We start from the raw sequence: 14,994 nt of genomic DNA, 5'->3' as shown, positions 1-14,994 counted from the left end.
CTTACTTTTGGAATATTTTTTTATGTCGGGCATAATTCCATATGCATTCAAACCTAGTGCAACTAAATGGTCAGTCACACACTCTTCCTTGCCATTGCCTCTCCACATGAAAAAGTTCCATTGTCAGCGGTATCGAGCAAATGTGAATGCGCCCTGCTGGTGGGCGTGATCCATCAAGACCTTGACAAATAAATCAGTGCGTCGGGAGGAACTTGCTCTGCACAGTGGGAGAGCGGGAAATTGACCAATGCGGGCTGAACACATGGATGGTAAAATCACAGACTTTGACTGCAGATGGTTGTTGAACCAGCCGTCCATTTTATATAGCGCCCGTTCCTCATTAGGGTCACGAGTGAGCTGGAGCTTTTTCCCTGCTGAATTTGGGCGCGCAAACCCAGGTGGGCAGCCAATCACAGGGCATATAATGACAAACAAGCATTCACTCTCCCGAAGACAATTCAAAGGCTTCAATTAAACTAACATTTATTTTTGGGGTTATGTGAGTTGAAGCGGACGGGTTAACCACAACTCCACCATGTTGCTTGTTCAACCAAAAAACAAGAAAAATATTAATTTCTTGCCGGTGATAAAGAAAGAACAATTACAAGAGGTGCAAGCCATAGATACAGTCCTTTAAGTTGACCCCCCCCCCCCAAAAAAAAAAAACATGAGCAAGTTAAAACAATCTGCCCTAGTGTGCCAACATATCACAGGTCCGTGAAAGATTTTTCCAAAAGCCAGCAGATGAGTGTGGTGTTGAGCGGGGCCATGTGTCGGTCACAGAAATAGGCAGATCGATACCATCGCAGCAGGGAGATTTATTTGATCAGTCACAATCCAGAATTGCAACTGGTAGGTAGGCCGTTACATTTTTGGGCTCTTGTGCTAATTGAAGTAACAAAAATACAGTGGTACTTATTGTATTTTACAAAAAACATACTGAAAAAAATATATATATAAGAAAAAAATTGAACAGTTTGTACGCAACTTTCTCCTTAAGGAGCATGCAGACACAAATGAAGAAGAGTTTCACAACTACCGTATTTGACTCAGTACGCTGCTATTATGAGCATTGATTTTTGCAGAGGATAAATGAGTGTGTTCAAATATCAGTTGCTTTAACCCTATACTGTAAAGCCGCCACATGGTAGTTATTTGTAAGCCTAGCGATCGAGTTTCTCTTCAGGTGTTAGCATCAAGCTAGCAGACTTTAAGGCTAAGTTATGTGGTTGTTTTAAAGAGACAATGTTTCATTTTTTTGTTTTATGCCTATTGATGGTAAACTTCAAATGGCTGCTCTTTGTAAAGTGAGTTGAATTTACTGCCACCACACAACATTGCTCAAATTTGATGTCTTTTGTCAAAAACTCGTAAGTTGAGTCACCCGTATCTCAAGGCACCACTGTGTTAATCACAGCACTCAATGCGACAATTCACAAACAGCAACCATTGCGAAAATATCTTTGAATTAAAGTCAGCAGGCAGATTAGTTCAGTGTTTTTTTTTTTTTTGTTTTTTTTTACTGGATATCATTATATCATTATCATATTATCCAAGTGGTTTGTGGTGTATGATCCCCTATCTACGGATTCACGTCCCTAGTTTCTACATTCAGTACGAACTGAATGCTAATGATCCGACCATTACATTACCATTATTTCAATGACACATATTTGCGGTATGCTTTTGGCTCTAGTGCTGTTCAATCTATCCTATTCCAAGTATTATGAAGCAAGTTTCATTAGGGATTGTAATAAATCCAGAACGTTCATCGATTGCGGCCACGTGGTAATTAATTGGCATGAAGCGTGGTGAATCCACAGCAACGATAGAACCTTTCCAGATGAACTTTAACACGCTTGATATCACCTTTTAACAAGCAATCTGCGTATGTAATAGACTAGCCCAACTTATTTCTTTGTTACAAACCATTAAAGTTGTTTTCAAAGGGAAAAAAAAGCACGTGCAAATATCAGACTGTTATTAATTAACAGGTGTCATCTGAATGAAACACAAAACACCTTTGAACGAGCAGATGCACACTCTTGTGAACCTAAGCGAAGAGTTTTGTTTTTTTTGTTTCCGTCTCTCGTTCACACCTCCAGCTAATGGCTCAATTAACACACTGTCATATCAAAAAATGTGAATAAATCCACCTGACTCCGAGGAGGAAAGTGAAGTGAAAGAAAATAATTGATACTATTCACAGAGTCGTACTTTGAAAGCTAATTATGTGTGTATAATAAGCAGAGAATTCATCTGACAGCTCCGGAACCTTAATAGGCACACAGCATGAGTGTTTGCATGTGTGTATTCCGTCATTTCAGGGATTATCTTTGCATCCACCTGTGACACCTGCTTTTGAGACGAAGAAAAGAAAATCCCTATCTGCACCTGTGGAAACGAGACGGATGCTCTTATTATTATTATTAGATCAAAACTAGACTCACTGAGTACATTTAATCTGAATCCGAGAAGTTTTATACAGACAGAAAAGATGCATAAATTATAAATTACAGTAGCAACCTGAGATTGGATTTTGGTTGGTTCTGTGAACATGCTCGTCACACTCAAAACAGTCAAATCACCATTCCCCACTGAAATGTCATAGCCTCCCAAAAATGTCAAACATGTTTGTAATGCGGCTTTTGTAAGACTCACACTTGTACATCGTATTTTATATATATAAAAAAAAAATCTGTATGATTGCAAAGGGCAAAAAAACAGCTTTTGACACTTTTTTTGTTGCTACAATTCAATGGACTTAGTGCTGCTCGTACCTGTCGGCAGTTTAGCGAAATATAATTATGTTTTAAAAAGACAGTTGCAGCTCCTTAGTAAGAAGCAGTAATATAAGTCGTCAGTAAACTAGAATATGTCAGTTGTCAAAGAATAAATAAAAGAATATAAGTCAGTGAATGTCATTTTGTCTGTGTACATGTGTTGCTCCACCATTTGTATTCAAATCTCCATACTTCAACACAATGCTATTTATTAGCTCCACTTGGCTATTTCCAATTATGTATTAGCATTGAATTTATGGATTTTAAGGCAAGTTTGTGTGGTTGTTTTAAATACAGGAGTAGTTCTCTTTCTTTTATGTTTAGTTTGACAACTTCAGGTGGGAGTGGAAATAAAATACTTGACTTTCACTTTGTGCCAAACTGTTGCTTGTCGTGACGTGAGTTGAGTTCACTGCCACTGTATTGCACTCACCGTCTCAAATGTTTGCTTGAAGGTTTGCAACAGCTGTACTGTGCTGAAAAAAAATGATGACATCATCGATTAATCAACTTTGACTCGACTGTCATCACATTGCAGTTGACAGACATAAAAATGTTGCGTCCTTCAACCCCTTATTATAGACCACACATACACATTCTGATATGATATAGAGCCTGACAGACAGTGAGTTTCAATTTATTAGACTGGTCAGGATATGTTGGGGGCTCATTTTAACCCAATGCCATATCAGCACTGAGGGGCTTTGGTGGAACTGATTTAAAATACACAACGCTGCCCGTGATGCACGAAATGCAGAAACACGTCATATAGCACAACAATGTGATTGATTGATTGAAGAGTTGTTTTGGACAACAACTGGGTTCTACAGCACAGACAAGTAAGCCACGGTATGTTTTCGTTACCCAGGCAATATATATTCATTTATTTTGTAATTTGTTGATGCAAGCAAAACTCTTAAATGTCACCACAAATCAATATAGTATGTTATATTTTCCTTTTCAGTGGGGTGGAAATTGAATGTGAGCTGATGAACAGAGCAATGGCTTCGGAAGTAGTCTTACAATGAAATGAAATAAGCAGAATTGCAGACTGCAAAGACCGCCAAGTTCATGCCCTCTATCTCCTTCCTCGCTCTTTTACAGAAAAAGTGACATTTTCAATGCATGAAGCAATTTAATCCCCCCCTTCTTTTCTATGAAAATGCCTTTAAATGAGGGTTGGTGAAATTAAGAAGCTATCCCAGCCCTTAGACAATTTGTTGATCTCTCCCCCCGCGGGTCTGTCCTTTCTCTCTCTCTGATACAAAATATGGGATATTATCAATGCATGAAACTATTTAATCTTTTCCCCATCGCTTCCTTTCCTCATATGCAAGCCTCTGTAAATTAATGTCTCTGAAATTTAGTAAGAGATCATTCTCCTCTTTCTTCTAAGGTCAGTCACGCTCTCTTTTTCTCCGTGCATCTCTGAACGGTCCACTTGTCAGAGGTCAGACTCGTTACCGATCATATTCTGAAGATGGGAATTACATTCGGTCTGGCAAGCGGGCCCTATTACCACATGTAAATTCATTAATGGAAAACCAACACCCACTCAAGTCTTGTCCTGTGAACCTCCGGCCAACACATGCACAGTTGTATTGCCATCATTTCTGACAATAACTTTGCTGTTTTATTGAACTTTTTCCACAGAAGTCGGTTTTGACATATTAAAACTGCATGGAAGGAAATCAGGTGAATGAGCTAATCAACCTGCCCCATGATCGATTGACAACCAGTCCATGTTGTGGTCTGCCTTTGGTCTAAAAAAGGTGTGGGCAAACTACGTCCCGGGGGCCACATGCGGCCCGTTGAGCGTTTTAATCTGGCCCGCCAAACTTGAAAAAAATTGAATAAATAAACCTTGTTTTATTTTCTTATTTTCTTTTGTTCATTTTCATTAAAATTAAAGGTATTTTTTTTCTCCAATGAAGTGAGGTTCCCAAAACACTCCATCCATCTGCTCCTGGTCCGGCCCCTCTGTCAAATTTTAGAACCCATTGTGGCCCACCAATCAAAATGTTTGCCCACCCCTGGTCTAAAATCAGCTGGGACAGGGTCCAGTTTCCCGTGACCCTGAATGAGAAGGGGACCAAAAAAACAGATGGATGGACGCCTAAAATTATTAAACTAAAAATGTTCTAGGTTATGAATCATTTTGTAATCAATTGTATGATACGTTGTCTTTATGAATTTAAAGAAATAAGTCATAGTGATTCCAAAGCCTTTTTGCACTGTATGACTTTGAGTAAATGCTCATTTCTCCGAGAATCACAACCTTCAAATATTTTATTCAAGTGACAGTATATCATCACCTTACAAATCCTAACAAGAGTTAGCAATAAAAATATTTGAGTAGTTGCAAACCCCTATCCTCAGACGACCAGCAGACTTTCAGAGATAAGAAATAAGAGCGTAAGGAAGAAAATCCAACAAGGAAATAGAGAGGCTCGAGGAGGCCGGAAATATGCTGTGAGGGTTAAGAAATAGAGAGAAGCCCAGAGCAGCTTAAAGAACAAGGCAAATAATAAAAGACAAGCTTATAGCAGACTGCCTAACACTGACTGCAACCTGAATGAAGTCGAGGTTTTGCAGAGCATGAGAACCAATGGAAAGCAAAACCCCTTTGTTATGTTAAACACACCATCATCTTGGCCCGCTTTATTCATCATAACATTATCATTGTGCAGAATAGCAGAGATTGACACCGACTTTTTCTTTGGATTAATCCTTTAGCAGTTCAAAGAATCTGCGTGGATGCAATGTGTTGCTTCCCATAAGCTGGTAATAATATAAGCGTGATATGGTACAGCGTATGGATTCCTCCATATCGACCTACTGTAAGTCTGCAAACTCATGAGCCGTGTCAGATAAGTCGGCGGCAACAAAAGACCATTCATTTTGTGCATCCTGTATGCAAATGGGTCATTATGCTTGAGGAATACCACATTTGCTTATCATCAATAGAAACGTGCAAAGTAATCGGTTGAAGGAGATTCTGAAGAGTCTGCGTGTTTATTAGTTTAAAATATTTTCACTTTTTTCGTCGCACTTCCTTTTTCATGAAGAATCCTCAAATAATCACCACAGTTGTCACCATGCTTTGCCTATTTGGGGCATATTTGTTGTACAAGCAATAGAATTTGCCCAAAATGGCAGTCGTGCCCCAAAATGTCTGACCTCCTGTTCAATTTCGTGCGTGGGTCTTTGAAACATTTTCATGCATCCTTTCATGACGACTGTGAACGAAATCTGAGTGAGTCTTAGCAAATAGTTGTAATCTATCTATCTATCTATCTATCTATCTATCTATATATATATATATATATATAAATATATATATATATATATATCTCAATAGATAGCTATAGCTAGCTATATAGCTATCTAGCTAGCTAGCTACATTGGATGTCTCTTCAAATGTCAGGTTATTTGATATTTCAAAAAATAAGACCAAGATAAATCATTTAAGATTAGTTTTTTTTTTAAATCCACCACGAATATGAACTATAATCTGCCGACTCAACTGAAATTATTTTAAAACCTTTCTGAGGGGAATAAGAATAAAGAGAACTGAGAACTGAGATAATGTGGGTGAACAAGAGTCCACATCCTCTTATAAGAGTTGACGTGCGAGTGCTCAGAATTAACCAATAACATTCAAACTAATGTTAAATGTGAGTCGGCACACACTTGCCACAATTTCAAGATCATCTGATTAACTACAAATAAAGTTCACTTTTATACAGAATAAGTGCTTTTAAGATGTACCATTTATGTATAAGAGCACATTTTGTATTCTTGGCCAGTCATCTGAACATGACATTTTGTTTAATGCTAATTTTCAAAGTGCCATCAGGGGCTGGCGATAGTCCAGTTTGGGGGCCTTAGGATAGCATCTCCACTCTATGCAAATGAGAAGGTTTTGTTTTGCTGGCCTCATCAGTCTGCGAACTCCAACAGGCACTGATTGGGCAGATATCGGATATACGTGAACCGATGGGGATGACTGTCAACACTCGCAAGTCAGAGGTCATGTGTCTCTGCTTTGACAGTGGGGGTAAACCCTGGACAGGTTGCGAGCCAATCAACACTTCAACTTGAGCTTGGGAACTTTGGGTAATGACCAGCGGAATATGAGCCAGTCCTGGTTGGGAAAAAGTGTCAAATGGACTTTTTTCCTTCCAATTGCAATGTCATGAATCATATGGAATATTCATTTTAAAACGTCACAACTGAGATTATATGTAAACTTTAATCTCGAAGACTCAGCAACAAAAATGAATAAAATTGCCTTTTCACACTGACGCACAGGGAGGGAATTACTCTAAAAATTAATACAAGGTTGATGGAACAAGTTGATTCAGACATATTAGTTTTGCGATTGAAGCATCAATCCAACAATTTTGTGTGACATTTGTACTCATTAGGACCTACCCCAACTGACTTTGGGTGAGAGGCGAGGCACACCAAGGACTGGTTGCCAAATGAAAAAGTAAAATCCTTTTTGAATCATTTTTGGTTATCTGGAACGGATTAACTGCATCTAAGTTATTTTCTATGGAAAGGATTGCTCCAGTTTTTGTTCAAATCGGTTTGAAAGATGAAGAATTAAAAAAAAATACCAAAATAACTAACGACAAGGTGAAGCCAGTTCACACAATGCATATATATTCATACTGCACATACCGTTCTGATTGAGACTGAGAAGATATTTCTTTGCCTATATATTCAACTTCATAACTCTTCTACAAAACCTCAGTATAGCTCAGATAAAAAAGCCACCGATTTATTTATTAGAAACAATATTTTCATAGTGCCCCCTCATATAAAATTCCATTTCTTTGTTCACGTTGATGAAATAGAAAGCAGGTTGAGATATTACTGTATGTCTTGGAAAAATGAATTATAGATGATTGGCCTGAGACTATGGTGCCCCTGAATCCACTCACAATCACATCCCTCTGCAGACTGGCTTTTGTAAAGAAAATGCCTCTGTCATGTTTTCTTTTTGCTTGCGTTTCGTGTGTGTGTGGGGGGGGGGGGGGGGGGTGCGTACGTGAGTAGAATGGGGGTTTGGTGAACATTTTAGTCTGTAATGGCGGGTATGATATTGGAGGGATACATCACAACGCTCAGATTGAATTTTCAGCAAGCCGAGGTTTGAACAGGTCACAGGGCACCACAGGGCTAAAAGAAAGAAAAAGCGAAAAAGAAACAATGTGGGAGGAGGAGAAATTGTGTGTAAGAGAAGGATTTGCCTGGTATTATACAGTACAGAAAAAAAAAAAAAAGAAAATAAAAAGCTGAGAAAAATCCATTTTATTTGGCATTCAAGTGCGATCGCTGGGTGAAATCACACACATGCACACGCACACACTGACCTTTTCAGCGCGTTCCACATTTTCTCCACCGCCTTTCTCTTCATTAGCCCAGGGTCATTTTCTTTAAATTAATCTTACACACATTGATAGAAACATGAACACATACAAGAGCGAAAAAGGAAGAAAAACAAATATTGAAGTTACCCCCTCATGTGAAAACAACCCAGAGTGCAAATGGTGTAATAGCGACGCAGTCTACGAATGTACCTTAATCTATTGTTATTCTCAGCCCACCAGCCTTGGTTTCAGTGGCCTATTGGCATCTATTTTACTGACATGCGCTGCATTTTAAAGAGATCAGCATGGACGATCGATACTGCATGAGGAAGCAAACTTTCCATTTTGTCAGTACACATTTCGCACTACAGCAAATGTGCTGTATCTCCACATTGTTTTTGTGTCGCAGGGCCGTTGCGGTTAAGGCCCCCGGTCGAAATGTTGGAAAGCAACTGAAGTGGACCAACATGAAAAAAAAAAATTTGGCGACATTCTGGCGACACGGACTCTCCACGCAAAGGAATTTCTAAGCATAGTAATTGATGCGTTACATGGAAACGTTATAACAGAGTCAGTTTTGGACACATCTCTCAGTGTGTGGCAGGGTTTAACCCACAGGTGTCAAACTTTAGGTCCGGGGGCCAGATCTGGCCCACCACACCATTTTATGTGGCCCGCAAAAGCAAATAAAACATCTACTTCTGCGATGCTTGCTAAAATCTGTACCAAAATTTTAGGCAATTGATGATATTGCAAGCAATTTTCCGTTACATTATTACAGTAACGTGAACAAACTATTATTCTTAACTTCTGATTACTTCTGATGACATTATTGGGAGAGTACAAAGACAATAATAGCGGGCCACAGATTTGTTGCAGCATTTTTCCATTCATCATTCACCAACCAATAATCTGTCATTTTTTTTCTCACATAAGTTCTAAATTCAAAATGCACATATATACAGATGTATTTACGTCAACACATTGCATTGTATTTTTTTTTCCATTGTGTTCATGTCAATATACTAGACGACTTTTGTGTGAAATCATGTTCAGTTGTGTGTACCATTTTCTTCAGAAAGAAATTTTATGGCTGCGAACAGATCCTGATCACCCATCAAATTGTAAACGGAGCAAAGAAACAACTAATGGCCGTTTACTGAGGAACGATCGCCCCGAGCTAAGCTCTTCACACTCCATAAGGAAATAATACATAATTCACAACTAACAGCTGAGCAATTGAGGACAAAAGAGAGAGAAACGGGGAAGATGAGGGCAACAATGAAATAGGCAAAGGAGGTTGAAAAAGGCAAGTGGGGGTGTGTGTGTGTGTGTGTGTGTCTATACTTTGTGGTGAGTGACAGATACAAGTGTGGTGTGCATTCATCTGTGGTTGTGCATGTATATACGTCGCGATGCCTGCTAATAAGTACATGTGCATGCAATCGCTTCTAAACACGGTGCTTGTGTGTGTGTTGTGCACACATGCGCATCTTTGGCAAGCTTGTTCATTAAGTGGAGGCTGGCATTGAGGTGACAGTGAGCTCATAAGAGTAGTTAGCATCACACACACACACACACACACACACAGAAGAACAACAGCTGTTGCTAATTAAAGATTCATGCTTAAATTCCTGTGAAAACTCAGTGTGGCAATGAACACTGGGGACAGAAAGTAGAAGGAGAGCAGGGACAAGAAAGACAGAGAATGACAGATGAGGGAAAAGATATTCAATCAAGAACCCGAGACAGAATATTCTTACCAGAATGAAATAAATGACTCAGACTGATTTTTGTGCGGGAGATTGTTTTTTTTTTTGACCTCCTTAAGTAGATACACGCAAACTGATAATTAGGTTGAATTTGACCCTGATTCTTTCTTTCCGCTCAAAGTCACGGCCAAGTCAAAAATGTATTCTAGTAATGAACCCTATGATTGACCGTTATACACTGTCGTGGTCCGTGGCAAAGTGATGGGCAGTCTATCCACTGAAAGTGGGCAGACACGTAAGGATAATCGGGTCTTTTGCATCTCTTGCAATCAAAAGGTAAAGGCGTAGATAAGAAAAATATCCAGAAACTAAAGATTCATTTGATGAATTAATTCTGAAGCCATTCGGTTCTATGCAAGTTAAAAATGGAGAAAAGCGACACACGACGTTTAGCAGTCTCACATTTACACTGTGAGCTTTTACCTGCTTCTTCATGGGTCTGAAACCGAAAGCCCAAGCACTTCTCGTCTGTCTTCATTTGAATATGTAAAGCAAAACACATGTTTAAAAAAAAAAAAATGAGAACCTTCATAAATACACACAGAACGCAATGTTAGTACCCTGCTTTCAGCTGCAACGGCGTGGCAGCAGATAAAAAACTACATCTCATAAACAAAGCTTTCCAACTAGTCATAGTGTGATGACTCTAACCATGATAAACCATGTTGTTTGGATTCCAGCTCGAGACAAAATATGAGGCGGCGTTGCATTCATTTGCATAGTAATGGTCTTTCGGGCAGTTTGGAAGATACTTGACTGATTTATACAGCGATTAACATCGCAGTGTTTACTAGGTAAAATGATGATGATGCAGGAGTGTCAACTGAGTTGGAAAACAGAAAAACTTTAGTACAGTTAAATGGTACCGTTTTTCCGTGCTGACGTGGGTCTCGTCAGGCTCCTCCTGCGTCACACCTCACACTAGAAAGTCCGCAGTCGAGAGATATCACATATCACTTCGCTTCAAGCACGATTCAAAGTCAGTGCAAAAATGTGCAACCGTAAAATGTTCATTATCAATGACATTAAGAGGCAAGATTCACATTTTTGATCTAAATGCTTTTATTCAACAAGTGTCGCACTTGTACTTGTTGTTTATTTCGCATTTCTGATCTTTCTGGGAGCGTGATCAGATATAATGCAGTCATAAATAAAGAGACTATAACGCGTGTCTTCAGTGCCTTGGGAAGTCATGAGCGCTTCTTTCTAAGAATATAATGGAAATGTCTTTTCTTGACATCTGCGGGGATTTAGCTCCTGCATCCATACTATCGGGAATTGGAACATTTTATAAATGGCCATTTATATACAAAATCCAACTTCCATTTCAAACATTCAAAATAATTTTTATATACACTTAATGGTCATGACCTGAAATGACTCAAAACACTAAATCCTGAAATGGGGAAAATAAAAACAGCTTTAACTGCACTAAAGCTCAACATGTATCTGCAACACACAGACAGGAACCATGGCAATGAAGTCCATTTAGGTAAACCCACAATTGCTTAATTATTGCTCAATTATGCAAAGCACAGCCTCCTGGATAATTATGCTGCAAACGCTTTTATAGGGAAGCCGAACAAAGGGATCATTTACAATTAAAATTATTCGCTATTCAGAATAAAATACTGGTTCATCGTCGGTTTGAACTCTAATGAATTATGGTATAAGTAGTAGCTGTCATTTTTTACTTCCAAAAAAAAAAAGTATGTTTAGGAATACAGCATGACTGACGTAAATGCAGGTAACATGAGGGGAAAAGATAAGAAGGACACAAGTGACGTCAAATAAAGTTGACTACAAAACGAGGGTAATACCTGCACATTATATGAACAAAGACCCGGAGCGACATCTCTTCACATCGGAGAAATTGTGGATTAGACGACCTTAACCTTGACCTTAACCCGAATATTGATTGCATGTAAACGCGGTTACAAAGTTCCCCAGAATCCTAATTGCCCTGACGCGGAAAAATTTCGGAACAAACTGGAGTTACGTCATAAAAAGTGAGAGTCACAAACAAGGATTGATTGCTTCTTAGAAAAGAGCTCTTCATATTTTTCACGGGACATTTTTGCACCCAGCGGCTAATTGAAGCGCAGCATCTATTAAAGTGGAGACCACTATCTGAGGGGTATTGATCTTCATCCAAAGCTGCTTTCACACCGACTTCCCGGTAAAGTGGCGCATCAGAGGCGCAACAGTCGAACCGGGATTTATTCGCCTGTCCCCCTCACGCAGAACTCACCGAAGCGGGATATTACCGTGTCACGCTGCCCATGTGGCTTTGCGCAATGAAATAATCAATTGCCGTTGTCAGCGCGACAGCTACGATTGCTTTCAACACAAAGGGGCATGTGAAAATGCGTCTCGGGTGTTAAACTTGACACTCTGGTCGCGGTTGGCAGTGTTCAGGCTCTTTTACTCCTCTGATACTGTCTCTGAAGCCCGGGGTGTCTTCAATCGCCCATTCCGCATCGCTACCTTACACCCGGGACAGCAAGACAGGAAAAAGGCGGTTTAGATGGCGAGTCTGTGACGGGTTCAAGACTATTTGCACAATTCTGCTTCCAACTTAGGAAGAACAGTTTGGGAAGAATTGAGCAGAAAAAAAAACAAACAATTTTTTTCGTTAGTTCAGTTAAAGATTGGCAGCACCATTAACTGCCTCCAAGCTAAAATAATCACCAAAATATGCACAAAGCCTTCATTTGACTTCATTTATGCTTACATTGACGACCATCGTAGCTTCTAAACATCATGTAAAAAATTACTCCATTGGCCCCATTAGAACAATTTGTAGTCGCTGTGTTTTTATTCTTAAATGGCATTTGAATGTTTCCCTCACTAATTTCGAGCAGACATTACTTACTAGCCACTGGGAGGGCTTGCTTGATGTAATACGGAGTCCTTCACGCCCAAGCGCTGCACATTTGTTTGATTTGGTTTATGAACCTGTAGCTTTAATGGAAGAGACGTCCACTCGGATCCCCATTAACAACCTGCTGCCATAAAGAGAAGGCAGATAAGAGGAAGAAGTGGATGACACAAGACAGAAAAGAGGGGATAAAATGAACCGAGTCACAGGCCTCGTTATCAAATCTCATCAATGAAGGAGAGAATCTGATTGAGAGGGACATGGCGGAAGGGCGGGGAGGGTTTTTTTTTTTTCTTTTCAGTTCAACACTGGAGAAAATAGATTGGTGTTGATGATTAACTGAGAGAACGAGAGAATGGAGACAGCATGATTCACCAATACAAAAGTGAGGGTCACCGACAGCGGCAAAGATAATAGCAAGAACAGGCCAAGGCCCGATGAGCATGTGGGAGGGCTACCAAGGAGCCCGGTTTGCCTTCGTAAGCCAATCATTTACAGAATCTCGCCACCCTCTAATATTTCATCCGCGCCACAACTGCGGTCCGCCATCAGCTGAGGCCACGATCCATTACCGATGGCCAGGAGCGCAGCATGCAGGCCCACTCGGGGCGATGAGTGCGGGGTGGAAAAGTGAGGAACAGGGCAGGCGGGAAGGAGCCGGGGAGGGGAGGAGGAGGGAAAGAGCCGATGACAAAAGGGGGATAATGGAAGAGAAGAGGAGGACGGGGATGAGGATTCTGAATGTATCCATTATGGAGCATCAAAAGGAGAAAATCAAATGGCCCAAAACAGCGAGATGGAAGCGAGAAAGTGATGGAGATGAGGGCTGAGTGAGAGTACAGGTCGAGAAAGACACAGATGGATATGGAAGGGAGATTGCTTTTTCTCTAATTACGTCCCCTTTCACCGCCACGGAGACAGAGAGAAAGCTAATTCCACCTGCCCTTCTTCTCATTCCCACTACAGTTCTAAAAGCACACGCTTGTTTTTCTCTTGGCCCTTTCACTGTTTTCATGGTGCCAAATGAACACATGCCAATAATGGCCCGAACAAAAGACACAGTTCTGCCGGCTTAGCCTCGACCGCCGTAGTGCACTTTGGTGGAAGGCAAACTTTGGAATTCCATTTGTGTGTCTGGGTTTACCTATCGCACTATTTATCACAATGCCGTCACCGTCAGCTACTATGGATTCGCACGCACTTCAGCAGAGGTACTGAACTGTGCATTGGCGCCTTGAGATACAAGCTTTAATTCATTACTCGATCACGTTATAACTCAAAACACTCGATCATCTCGATGTTTCTGGAGATATTTGGTTACAGTTACAGGTTTCAATGCATTACGGAGGGATTACGTTGGGGCTTATAAAACAACCCCCCCCCTCAAAATAAATAATAAAATTATATATATATATATATATATATATATTTATTTATATATATTTTTTTACTTAGAGTATGAGTGCCCCAACTTAATCACAGATACACTTTCAGCCATCTTTTGATCAGGACAAGCAGTCAAGCACACAAATGCAAAATAAAAGCACTCACAAGGAGCATGGTAGCGATGCTCAAATGAATTAACCTTGTGGTAAAAAGTCAACCCGGCTGACTCCTGCTCCTGGTTTCACTTATTGTGCCACGCCTCTTAAAGGCACACATCACCACACAAATACTATTATGTGAGTTTCAGCATAATTATTATGCCTCTTGAAACTAGTTTACTTATTTAGACAGTCTTTTACTATGTTAAATTATGTTGAACTTTTACAGAACAGTTCTATTTTTCTTTTTTAAAAACATTTTTAAAAATGGTGGTGGTTTTGGGGGTGTTGGAATGAATTAAGAGAATTTCACTTTATTTACTAGTAAGACTAATTTTTATTTGTTTTATATTGTCGCTTTACAAGCAAAGCTTCATCATAAACAGAAGATCAAGTGTACCTTGCAGGGCTTTGGGGGTAATCCAACAGTGCTCGGTAACAACTAGTACAAAGTGCACTATTGCCATCACGTCGGCAGAAAAAGCAGATTACCACTGATTTGAGGAGAAATCAACACCTCATTTTTGTGAGCAACATTCCCAAGCGGGCACCGAAGAATCTGCCATTATTGGTTATTTCAACAGCAATCAAACAAGTGCAAGTCAAATAAAGTGCGATATTACTCTCGATGAG

This window comes from Idiotropiscis lumnitzeri, chromosome 14 (genome assembly GCF_059441095.1).
Source record: "Idiotropiscis lumnitzeri isolate Australia: NSW breed Sydney's pygmy pipehorse chromosome 14, RoL_Ilum_1.0, whole genome shotgun sequence".
Lineage (NCBI taxonomy): Eukaryota > Metazoa > Chordata > Actinopteri > Syngnathiformes > Syngnathidae > Idiotropiscis > Idiotropiscis lumnitzeri.
Note: the sequence above shows the minus strand (reverse complement) of the source record.